The sequence below is a fragment of the Erinaceus europaeus genome, chromosome 5, assembly GCF_950295315.1.
Source record: "Erinaceus europaeus chromosome 5, mEriEur2.1, whole genome shotgun sequence".
Classification (NCBI taxonomy): Eukaryota; Metazoa; Chordata; class Mammalia; order Eulipotyphla; family Erinaceidae; genus Erinaceus; species Erinaceus europaeus.
In genome coordinates, this window is record NC_080166.1 from 16,022,651 (window position 1) to 16,035,007 (window position 12,357).

A 12,357-nucleotide genomic window follows, 5' to 3' on the forward strand; every position below is an offset into this window, starting at 1 on the left:
AATTCATAGTGCAGGCACACTGAGTCCCAGTGATAACCCTGGAGGCCTCCCCCCCCAAAAAATTAAAAGATCATATGAAATCCACACACTCCCAGGAGACAGCTTGGCAAACCTTAACAGGAGAGGAGACCTATCTGCTGTGTAACACCCCTTCCCCGGGGGCTGGGCTGGGCGAGCTCTTGGTGTCCTACACCAGGCCAGCTGACATCTCAGACCCTGGGCAGCTGGCCCCTAGTTGGGGGGTGGGGGTGGACATTGTGGTGGGAGGAAGGAGCTGGGTACTCAGCGACTTGCCTGTGAAGCCTTTTCAGGATGCTGGCTGGAATCTCAAGTATGGGGGTGAGCAGGCACCCCCATGGGAGGGAGGGAGGGAGTGAGGCAGGGCTCAGTGACATCACAGGGCAAAGCATTCAGGCATCTGTGGGCTGGAGGGGTCTGTGCTTCCTGCCTGTGGCATCAGTAGCTCCCAGCCTTTGAGGTCCCAGTGCAGCTTTGCTATTTACTAGCCCCACCTTCCTCATTGCCAAGGCCTCGTCAGGGCTCCTGCTCTTTAATTAGACCCTCGGGGTGTGTGGTTTCTTTTTTTAAAAAAAAAATATGTATTTCCTTTTGTTGCCCTTGTTGTTTTATTGTTGTAGTTATTATTGTTGTTATTGATGTTGTTGTTGGATAGGACAGAGAGAAATGGAGAGAGGTGGAGAAGACAGGGGGGAGAGAAAGACAGACACCTGCAGACCTGCTTCACCGCCTGTGAAGCGACTCCCCTGCAGGTGGGGAGCCTGGGGCTCAAGTCAGGATCCTTAAGCGGGTCCTTGCGCTTTGCGCCATGTGCGCTTAACCCGCTGCCCTACCGCCTGACCCCCGTGGTTTCTGTTTTTAAGCGTGTTGCCCCTGCTGGGTCTTTTTGATGAGAGCTTGGTTTTGAGACACCTGTATCCGCTGATTTAGGCTGTCAGGCTCCCCTGCGTCCGGAGTTCCTTTGCTAGTGTGTGGAAGAGAGGAAGAGGGAGAGACAGAGACTCGTACTATACCAGGAAGCTTGGAACTGAACAGAATTAGGAAAAGCGTTTCCAGTCACTAGACCTATGTGCACTTTGCAAGACCTCTAATTCTAGACCTACACACGCATATCCCTTTTGTCCCCTCAAAGAATCCTTCAGTGCTGTGGGGGCCAGGCTTGAACCTGGGTCGTGCCCATGACAAAGCAGCTCACTCTCCTAGTGAGCTATTTCGCTGGCCTCACACAACCCTTTCTTAATTTTTTTTTCTTTGTATTTTTACTGGATAGGACAGAGAGAAATTGAGAGAGGGATGGGGAGACAAAGAGATACCTGCAGGGGGCTGGGTGGTAGCACAGTGGGTTAAGTGCATATGGCACAAAGCACAAGGACCCACATAAGGATCCTGGTTCGAGCCCCCGGCTCCCCACCTGCAGAAGAGTTGCTTTGCAAGCCGTGAAGCAGGTCTGCAGGTATCCATCTTTCTCTCCTCCTCTCTGTCTTCTCCTCCTCTCTTGATTTCTCTCTGTCCTATCCAACAACAGCAATAACAACAATAATAACAAGGGCAACAAAATGGGGAAAATGGCCTCCAGGAGCAGTGGATTCATAGTGCAAGCACCAAGCCCCAGCGATAACCCTGGAGGCAAAGAGAGAGAGAGAGAGAGAGAGAGAGAGAGGGAGGGAGGGAGGGAGGGAGAGAGAGACCTGCAGACCCGCTTCACTGCTGGTGAAGCTTCTCCCTGCAGGTGGGGAGTGGGGGCTTGAACTCATGTCCTTGAGCATGGTAAAATGTGTGTTCAACTCAGTGCACCACTGCTTGACCCCTTACTTATTTCTTATTTTTATTGTCACTATGACTTTACTGATCTGGGGCAAGTTTTCTGGGAGACAGAGAAAAAGACTCCCTGTAGTAAAGTGCTTCCCGATGTGGTGGGAGCTGGGCTTGAACCTGTATTCAGAGTCCCCTGTGTGAGACTTCTTTGGCCTCAGGAAAAGGGCAAAGGGTGTGAGGCACACTCACAGCCCAGGTGCTCCTGGGTCCAGGTCAGCTGCAGCCTCCACCACGCCCCCACCGCAGTTCTGCCCTCACAGCTCTCAGCTCCTTAAACATTCATATGGGGGGGGGGGGGTTGGGGACCGCCAGGTGGTGGCACACCCTGCTGAGCGCACTTGTTACCATGCACCACGAGGACCTGGGTTCAAGCCCCACTCCCCCCTGCAAGGGGGAAAGCTTCATAAGCAGTGAAGCAGGTCTGTAGGTGTTTGTCTTTCCCTCTGTTTCTCTATCTCCCCCTTCTCTCTCAATTTCTCTCTTTCCCGTCTAGTAAAATTAAAAGCAATAATAAAAATATTTTTTTAAGCAAAGTGGCTGCCAGGAGCTGTTGATTCGCGTAGTGCTGGCCCCAACCGTTTCACAGGATAACTAACATGGGCTTAACCTGGTGTGCCACCACCCAGACTCCTAATTATTATTTCATTTGATAGGACAGAAAGGAAGGGGGAGGTATCGAGAGTCGGAGACACCTGCAGTTCTGCTTCACCATTCGTGAAGCTTTCCCCTTGCAGGTGGGGACTAGGGGCTTGAACCCCGGTCCTTGCAAATTCTAACTTGTGAACCAAGTGCACCACCAGGTGCACCACCACCCAGCACCCCACACTTTCTATCTAACTGAAATACAAGGAATTAAAATTTGACATAGAAGCAATAGAATGTTGCCAGGAAACATGAATGAATGAATGAATGAATGAATACTCCAGACTCAAAGCCAGCTGGCAAAGGTGACTGACTGCAGGTCTGCATACCTGCCCCCACCTCCTGTCAGCTGTAGCACTCCTTTCTCCCTGAACAGCAGAGCCGATGTTTATTGCCTTGTAAGTAGGCTTGGAGGTGGTGCAGCCTGAAGGTTAATGAGTGAATGAGTGAATGAATGAATGAATGAATGAATGAATGAGGGAATGAATGAATGAATAAATGAGTGAGTGAATGAATGAGGGAATGAATGAATGAGGGAATGAATGAATGAATGAATGAATGAATGAATGAATGAATGAAAAATGTGGGGAATGTAACCAGGGAACTTCCCCTCCTCTCCCAAGGAGGTAAGATGCACCTCTCCAATCTGCCTCAGGATTCAGGACTTGGGCATCTGGTCAGAGAGAGACCAGTAAGACCAGCCACCTGGGGAATGAATTGTTTCTTCTCTTCCTCCTCCTCCTTATTATTATTATTGGTTACAAAATTGTAAGATTACAGGGGAGAGTTCCACACCACACCCACCAAAGCTCTGTGTCCCCACCCTCCCACCTCGCAAAGTTACCACCGGAGTTCTCTCAAGTCTTACAGTTCCTCTCGTTTCTGTTTCGTTTGTTTGTTTTCTTTCTTGTGAGTTTATGTGTATCGTGAACTTGTTCTCTAGATTGCACATTTGAGTGAAAATATCTGGCAGTTGTCTTTCATCTCTTGATTTATTTTACTAAGCAGCGTCATCTCCAGTTCCATTCATCTTGTCCCAAAGGACACAGTATCATTTTTGATTGCAGAGTAGTATTCCATGGAGTAAATATCCTGTAATTTTTTTGATGGACTCGAATGTTGATGGGCATTGAGGCTGCCTCCAGTCTTTGGTTACTGTGAACAATGCAGCCATGTAATAGGGGTGCACGTGTCCCTTTGAATTAGTGTAGGAATCATTTCTGTGTTTGGGTGTAAACTACTTTTTGCGTTATAAAGACAAACCCTCTGTAGAAAGGGATCTCAGCTCTTGGGGTGCAGTCAGGTGCCCCTGGGGTGAAGGTCTCTATCCGCTGGAAGGTGGGAGGTTCACTTGTTTACAGAGTCATCATCTGTTCACGACCACCCCATGTGCTTAGAAACGGACCAAAATGGGATGGGGAGATAGCTTGAGAGTGGAGCACAGGACTTGCATGACTGAAGTCCCGGGTTCAAACCCCAGCACTGAATATGCTGGGGCTGAGTGCCTATCTCTCTCTCTCTCTCTTCCCCCGCCTCCTCTCCCCCTCTCTCTCCCTCTCTCTCTCTCTTTCCTTCTCCCTCTCCTCTCTATCTCTTCCTCTCCGCCCCTTTCCTTCTCCCTCTCCTCTCTCTCTCTCTCCCCCTCCCCCATCTCTCTCAAGAAGTAGCCAAATAAAAGACAGGATAGTGGCACACCCAGTTGAATACATCCATTACCACATGCAAAAGACCTAGGTTCAAGCCCCTGGTCTCCTCCACCTGCAGAGGGGAGGCTTCATGAGTGGTGAAGCAGCAGAGTTGCAGGTGTCTCTCTCCCTCTATTTCATGGTCTTTTTTTTTTTTAAGCCTACAGCACCCGGTGTCGTATGCTTTACATTGGATTGTTCTAGCCCTCCCCCGCCAAGAGAATTGGGTGAGTCCTATTAAGTTGGCGTGCCTGCTTGGCCCTGCCCCAAAAGAAACCCCGAGAGAGGGTTCCTGAGTTGGAGAGTGCCAGAGTTCCGGAGTTCCTGAGTTCGAGAGTTTCAGGGTTACAGAGTAAGAGAGAGTTCCAGTGTGCCAGAGTTTCAGAGGGCTCTCAAGTACGAGAGTTTCAGAGTTCCAGAGTTGGAGGGTTCCTGAGTTCAAGAGTAAGAGGGAGTGCTTGTGCCGCCGCAGAGACAGCAGAGTTCTGTTTGGTGATTAGTTTGTCTTAGTTTGTGAATCGTTGTTCCTGAATAAAGAAACACAGCTTCCCTGTCCAGCCGTTGTCTCCGCGTCTCTGTTACCCGCTGTGAAGCCAGCCCGGCCGGCAAGAGCCACCGAAATTTTAACAACAACCCGGTATTCTCAGGCGGTCTCCCATCCAAGTACTAACCAGGCTCGACCCTGCTTAGCTTCCAAGATCAGACGAGATCGGGTGTGTTCAGAGTTGTATGGCCGTAGACTCATTGTCTTTTTTATCAAATAAAAGAAAGGAAAAATAAAATGACCCCGGGGAACAGTGGATTTGTCGTGCTGGCACCAAGCCCCAGCAATAACCGTGGTGGCAAAATAAGTCAGTAAATAAGCAGACAGGCAGATAAGCAGAATTAGGCTGAGTCGAGGTAAGATCACCATCAGTGAGCAGAGCTGTTATTCTCTTGGCCTCTATTGGCTATTCAAGGCCACCAGGCTTTGATGTGGTTCATCCAAGACGGCTGTGGTCAAACCAGACCTCTTCAGTGTTCTCTGTTACTTGGCAAAGCACTGACATGGAATCTGAGCTGGAGATGACACTGAGGCAGCAGAATTCTCCCAGCTTAAGGACTGGTAAAATAGCTCCTTTGCCCTGTCCTCTGTGTAGTGTGTAATATAAAAACCTGTAACTATTTTCTATGCAAAATACTGTTATCTGTCAGAGTTTATACTCTTTATAAAATACTTAACACTGGGAGTCAGGCGGTAGGTAGCGCAGTGGGATAAGCACAGGTGGCGCAAAGCACAAGGACCGGCCTAAGGATCCCCGTTCGAGCCTCCAGCTCCCCACCTGCAGAGGGAGTCGCTTCACAGGCGGTGAAGCAGGTCTACAGGTGTCTTTCTCTCCTCCTCTCTGTCTTCCCCTCCTCTCTCCATTTCTCTCTGTCCTGTCTAACAATGATATCAATAACAACAACAATAACTACAGCAACAATAAAAAGCAACAAGGGCAACAAAAGGGAAAATAAATTTAAAAAAGAAATAAAAATATAGTTAACACCATAAGGGGCTTAAGCCCTTAGCTTGGGGGCTTGTGTTTCCCTTACATCACTTACTGTCAAACAAAGGATGAGACTGGGACCAGACAGACAACTGGGATGCCCCACCTCACCCCCAGATTCTCAGGAAGAAGGCGCAGAGGGAGAGAAATGCAGTGGGGAATTCAGCGTGCCACCCTGAGCTCACCAAGGAGAAAACCAGTCTCTCTGAGCCAGTTCCTTAGCAACTGAGCTTGCTGTGAAGTCCCAGGGGGCCTGAGTGGAAACCAGAGGGGTGTGTTTTTGTTTCTCTTTTTAAAGCACACCACCATTGTGTCAAAGAAAACACACCACGGTCCTTACCCCAGAGTCCTGACCCGTTCTTGCTGACAATCATTTCCCCTTTGAGATTATTAAATCATGGCTTGTGTCAACTTTGGCCACACCGGAAGACTGTTCTGTTTCAGAGATTTCTTCCCTGCAGAGGTAAATCAGCCAGTTTAAAAAGAAAAGAGAATAGGAGTGGAGAGGAGAAAAGAAAAGAGAAAAAGGAAAAGTAAAGAAAAATAAAGAGAGGGGACCGGGCAGTAGCACATCAGGTTAAGCGCCCGTGGCACGGTGTACAAGACCAGCATAAGGATCCCAGTTTCAAGCCCCCGGCTCCCCACCTGCAGGGGCCTCAGTTCACAGGTAGTGAAGCAGGTCTGCAGGTGTCTATCTTTCTCTCTCTCTGTCTCTTTCCCCCTCTTCTCTCCATTTCTCTCTGTCCTATCCAACAATAATGACAACAATAACAATAACAATGAGGGCAACAAAAATGAAAAAAAATGGCCTCCAGGAGCAGTGGATTTGTAGTGCAGGCACTGAGCCCCAGCAATAACCCTAGAGGCAAAAAAAAAAAAAATCAACAGAGAGATAGATTAGATTGATGGTGGACTTTTTTTTCCTCGTCATAGCTGAAGTGTCACTGCTCTAAGCCAACATTTGTGTCCTTTCCCTGCTGGAATCAAGGACAGGAGCAATTTTATGTCAGACCTGGGAAAAACAACAACAACAATAACAGCAAACGTTATATTAAGCAGATGGAGCTGTGTGGAGTTTTTCATTTTCTTTGATAACTGTCATCCAGAATATCTCTCTGCCGTGAAAATAACATGGTATTACAGTTTCCATAATAATAGTGCATCACTTTGAAGAAAAAAAAAAGAGAGAGAGCTAGTTATTTATCTATTTAATGAGAGAAAAAGCAGAACAAACAGCATTCCTGCATACGAGATGCCAGAGACTAAACCCAGGGCCTCATGACACTAGTCCTCAAGCCCTCTGTTCTACCCACTGAGCCACCTCCTCAGCCTCTCTTATCATATCTCCTTCCCACCCACCTCCAGGACATGATACTCCCATTTAGAGTGTGTGTGTGTGTGTGTGTGTGTAGCTGGGGGCTGAACTTGGACCCTGTGCATAGTTGAACTATCTCACCTGGCCCCTCCTTGTCATTTCTTTTTTTTTTTTAAGTTTTTATTTATAAAATGGAAACACTGATAAAACCATAGGGTAAGAGGGGTACAACTCCACACAGGTCCGGCCACCGGAACTCCATATCCCATCCCCTCCCCTCCCCTCCCCTCCCCTCCCCTCCCCTCCCCTGATAGCTTTCCTGTTCTTTAACCCAGGGTCATTATGGGATGCAGAAGGTGGAAGGTCTGGCTTCTGTAATTGCTTCCCCGTTGGACATGGGCGTTGACAGGTCGATCCAAACTCCCAGCCTGTCTCTCTCTTTCCCTAGTGGAGCAGGCGGGGGAGGAGGGGCTCCAGGACACTTTGGTAGGGTGTCTGCCCAGGGAAGTCCGGGTGGCATCATGGTAGCATCTGGAACCTGGTGGCTGAAAAAGAGTTAAGCTAGAAAGCAGAGGGGGTCGGATGGTAGCGCAATGGGTTAAACACACGTCTCAAAGCACAAGGACCAGTGTAAGAATCCTGGTTTGAGCCCCTGGCTCCCCACCTTCAGGGGGGTTGATTCACAAGCAGTGAAACAGGTCTGCAGGTGTCTTTCTCTCCCCCTGTTTGCCTCTCAATTTCTCCCTGTCCTATCCAACAACGACGACAGTAATGACAACAATAATACTAATAACAATAACAGTAAACAACAAGGGCAACAAAAAGGGAAAAAATGGCCTCCAGGGGCAGTGGATTCATAGTGCAGGCACTGAGCCCCAGCAATAACCCTGGAGAAAAAAAATATAAAGATAGAAAGCAGAGCAAATTGTTGACTAATCATGGACCTAAAGGCAAGAATATTGCGGATGGAGATTTGGGGTCTCCATTTTGGAAAAAGCTATTAGGTCTGTTAGGTTACATTCTGTTGTTTTCGCCGGGCTATGTTGTTTTTCGCCGTGCTGGCTTCACGGGCGGGTAACAGACGACCAGGGACTCATGGTTGAGCTGTAGGCAGTATCTCTTTATTCATGCAGGACACAGCACAATCTAAGACGAGCTAAGCTAAACTCAAAGTACAGTACCGTAAAACTCACAATGCTGTCTTTATATATACTTGCCAAGTAGGGTGGAAACAGGATGTGACATAGAGAGGGTGGAGAGAAAAGTGGCGAAAATCAGAGTGTGACAAGGAGGGGGCAGATTAGGCAAGAATCCTATCACTGAACCACAAATGCCCTGGAGGGAGGGTGGAACTTGTTAACAGTGGTTATGTAAATAGAATGAAGTGGTTATGTAAATAGAATAGTGTTAAGCAGGGGGGATTTAAACCAAATGAAACAGAAGGGGTCTCATGCATACCAACAACATTCCACGGCCTTGTCATTTTTTTTCTTTTTTTTTTAATATTTATTTTTATTTATTTATTTATTCCCTTTTGTTGCCCTTGTTGTTTTTATTGTTGTAGTTATTATTGTTGTTGTTGTTGGATAGGACAGAGAGAAATGGAGAGAGGAGGGGAAGACAGAGAGGAGGAGAGAGAAAGATAGACACCTGCAGACCTGCTTCACCGCCTGTGAAGTGACTCCCCTGCAGGTGGGGAGCCGGGGCTTGAACCGGGATCCTTATGCCGGTCCTTGTGCTTTGCGCCACCTGCGCTTAACCCGCTGTGCTACAGCCTGACTCCCGGCCTTGTCATTTTTAATGAAACCAGGATGGTCTTAGGCGAGCACATGAGCCCTTCCGTGTCCCCTCCAGCCACGGACTGCTGGTGGCTCTTTCTTTGATGTCCCCTTCTGCTCCCCAGCTCAGTCCTCAGTCAGATAAACCGGTCAGATCACACACAGCCTCAGACTTTGCCAAACAGAGCAGAGCAGAGTGGAGGCAGGAACTGGAAAGTTGTGTGTGTGTGTGAGAGAGAGATACGTGTTCAGTGCTTGAGGGAGCTTGTTAAATTAATATTTTAAAAAATATTTTACTTCTTTGTTGAATAGAGACAGAAACCGAGAAGAAAGGGGAAGACAAGAAAGGGAGAGAGACACCTGCAGCCCCACTTCACACTCACAAAGCTTCCCCCTGCAGGTGAAGGCTAAAGGCCTTGAACCCTGGTCTTCGTGCATTGTAACAAGGGCACTCAACCAGCTGTGCCACCATGTGGCCCTTCTCAGGCTGCTGTAAATGGACAACATTAGCAGTCTGCCACCAGATCATTTTCATTTCATTTCATTATTGTCACTAGGCCCTTGATGGGACTTTCTGTCCCTGTGATTCCACTGCTATGTGTGGGTCCTTTCTTTCTTTCTTTCTCTCTTTCTTTCTTTCTTTCTTTCTTTCTTTCCTTTCTTTCTTTCTCTCTCTTTCTTTCTTTCTTTCTTTCTTTCCTTTCTCTCTCTCTCTCTCTCTCTCTTTCTTTCTTTCTTTCTCACAGAGAGGGAGAAATGTAAAGAGACAGAGAGAGAAGGAGAGATGCCACAACATGGTTCCACCCTCTTTAAGCTTCCCTTTTGCATGGAGCTCCCATGTGGTGACTGGGAGCTCGAACCCAGGTCCTCATACCTGCTGTCCACTCTACTGAGTGGTCTGTCTCCTGCCACTGTCCATCAGATCAGTTTAGTACCCTCCCTGCCCCCAGCCCCACACACACTTGTAGGCAGTGTGAGACCCAGCTAGATGCTAAGAAAGACCCCAAAGGAGATGAAGTCATTGTGTGACTGACAAGTCAAACTCTGGGAACCCCCACCTGAGAGGACACGACCATGACTGTGGCCTAGACAGGCCAGTCTTTCTGAGGTGTAGGTTTGGGCAGAGCTGGGAGGGACCGGTCAATACAATGATTTATCCCCACCTTCATCTATCTCTGCCCTAATTCCTTCTTTTACTTTAATTTTTACTAGTGATTTAATATCGATTTACAAAACTATGAGATGACAAGGGTATAATTTCATACCATGCCCACCACCAGAGTTCTGTGTCCCCATTCCCTCCACTAGGAACTGTATTAATTCTCCCAAGGTCACAGATATGGGTTGATGCTATAAGTATCTTTCTAAATCTGTCTGTATGCACATATATATATATATATATATTTTTTTTTTTTTTTTAGTGGTCTTGCCTTCACTTCTTTCTGGTTATACCTGTTCCTACTTCTGGGTGTCCTTTTTTTTTTTTTTTCCTCTTCTCTCTCAGATAAGAGAAGCAGTACCTGGTTGGGGGCTGGGGGGTGGTGCACTAGGTAAGAGCAAGGACCCACATAGGGATCCTGGTTTGAGCCCCCCACCCCCGACTACCCACCTACAGGGGAGGGTCACTTCACAAGTGATAAATTGGGTCTACAGGTGTCTGTCTTTCTCTCACTCTCTATCTCCCGCTCCTCTCTCAATTTCTTTCTGTCCTATCCAGTAAAATGAAAGGGAAAAAAAAAAAAAAAGGCCACAAGAGCAGTGGATTCATAGTGCTGGCACCAAGCCCCAGCAACAACCCTGGAGGCAATTAACAAATAAATAAGTAAAAATAAATAAAACCAAGATTCTTGGGTCCAGAGCCCTTTTATCATCTTCCTCGAACACTTCTCCCCTTTCTGGGGCTTTGGACCAAAATTCTCTCTGCGGTGCCAAAGGTTCTGTAATGGTGTCTCCACTGGACCTGGGTGTTTCAGCCTTTACTCTTTCATGATAACCATGGTTCCCTCTGGCCTGAAGCTGCTGGCTATTTCCAGGCTGGGCAGGTACACAAAAGATGGTCAGATAAGAAACCTTACCACCATCCCCCTCAGGCCCCCAGCAGCGCCAGGGAGAGAGAGACCAGTTACAGAGGACCAGAGCTGTTTCATGGCAAGCTGGATGTCCTCTCATATTTTGTTTCTTCCCCGTTCATGGCCTAATCCTTATCTATTACCTAGGAATTCTTCTAATCATAGTTCAAAGAGGCTTTTGCTCTTGAACCTTTTCCACTCTTTTGAGGGGGTAGAAAGTGCTCCCAAGAGTTTCATCTGTTTGTTTTAATTCTCTGCTTACTGACAGAGCCGCAGTGATTGCTTGATTCCGGTGCTGGGCCTCACATTTATACAATTCTATTGCTCTTGATTGATTTTTTTTCATTCTTTTTATTTTAATTGAGTTTATCTTTTTTTTTTTTTTTTTAAACCAGAGCCCTGCTCAGCTCTGGCTGACGATGGTGCTGGTGACTGAATGAACCTAGGGCCTCAGGCCTTCAAGCAAGAGAGTCCATTTGCATAGCCAGTGTGCTATTATCCCTCCCTCATTCTGTCTATTTGCCCCCAGAATTCTCACTGGGGCTCGGTGCCTGCAGGAAGAATCCACTGCTCCTGGCAGCCATTCCTTCCTTCCTTCCTTCCTTCCTTCCTTCCTTCCTTCCTTCCTTCCTTCTTTCCCTCTTTTCTTTCTTTTTTATCAGCTCAGTCTGGTTTATGGTAGTCCGGGGGATTGACTTCAGAGCCTCTGGCATGAGAGTCCCTTTGCATAATCATTACACTATCTACCCCCACCCTTAATTTCTTTAAAGATTTTAAATTTCTTTCTTTTCTTTTTCTTTTTCCTTTTTCTTTCTTTCTTTTTTTTTTTTTGCCTCAGGGCTATCACTAGGACTTGGTACAGGCACTGCTCCTGGCACCATTTTTTTTTTTTCCATTTTATTGGGTAGGATAGAGAGAAATAGAGAGAGGAGGGGGAGCTAGGGAGACAGAAAGATAGACACCTGAAGATCTACTTCAGGCTTGTGAAGTGAACTCCTGCTGGGGCGGAGGGGGGCTCCCAGGGGGATGTTTGCGTGAGCCCTCACATTTGGTACTATGTGCGCTTAACCAGATACGCCACCACCCAGCCCCCAGGATTAAATTTCTTTATTAAAACCTATCGCTGGAAGAACTTGGTGGTGGTGGTTTGCTTGTTGATTGGTTTTGTTTTGTTTTGTGCCTGGGATGGAACCCGGGCCTTCACATATGTGAAATGTGTGCTTTCCCCTTGGGCCAAAGGCCACTTCAAAAAAAATGTTTAAGATTATTTGGCAGTGTTGTGGGTAGGAGTCAGAGACCACTCGAGGCCAGTTCAGTCAAATTTGAGAGTCTTTAAAGCGCTGCTCGGAGTGCAGTCCTAAGTTCAGTGTGACACAGCCATTTAGAGGGGTAGGTGCAGGAAGCAGGCTAGGTTACCGAAGCCCAGCATGCGGTGGTTACGGCTTGGTCTGTACTGCGGTCAGGACAGCCCATTATGGAAACAATCAGCAGTCAGCAATTAAT

General features: G+C 47.4%; 1 protein-coding gene and 1 pseudogene across 1 annotated transcript in view; one reads left to right on the forward strand and one right to left on the reverse strand.

Moving 5' to 3' along the window:
- The window catches only part of ANKH (ANKH inorganic pyrophosphate transport regulator), a 120,811-nt gene that overhangs the window by 19,271 nt on the left and 89,183 nt on the right, over positions 1–12,357 (forward strand). The window lies entirely within an intron of this gene.
- LOC132538754 (5S ribosomal RNA) lies at positions 4,782–4,901 on the reverse strand (annotated as a pseudogene).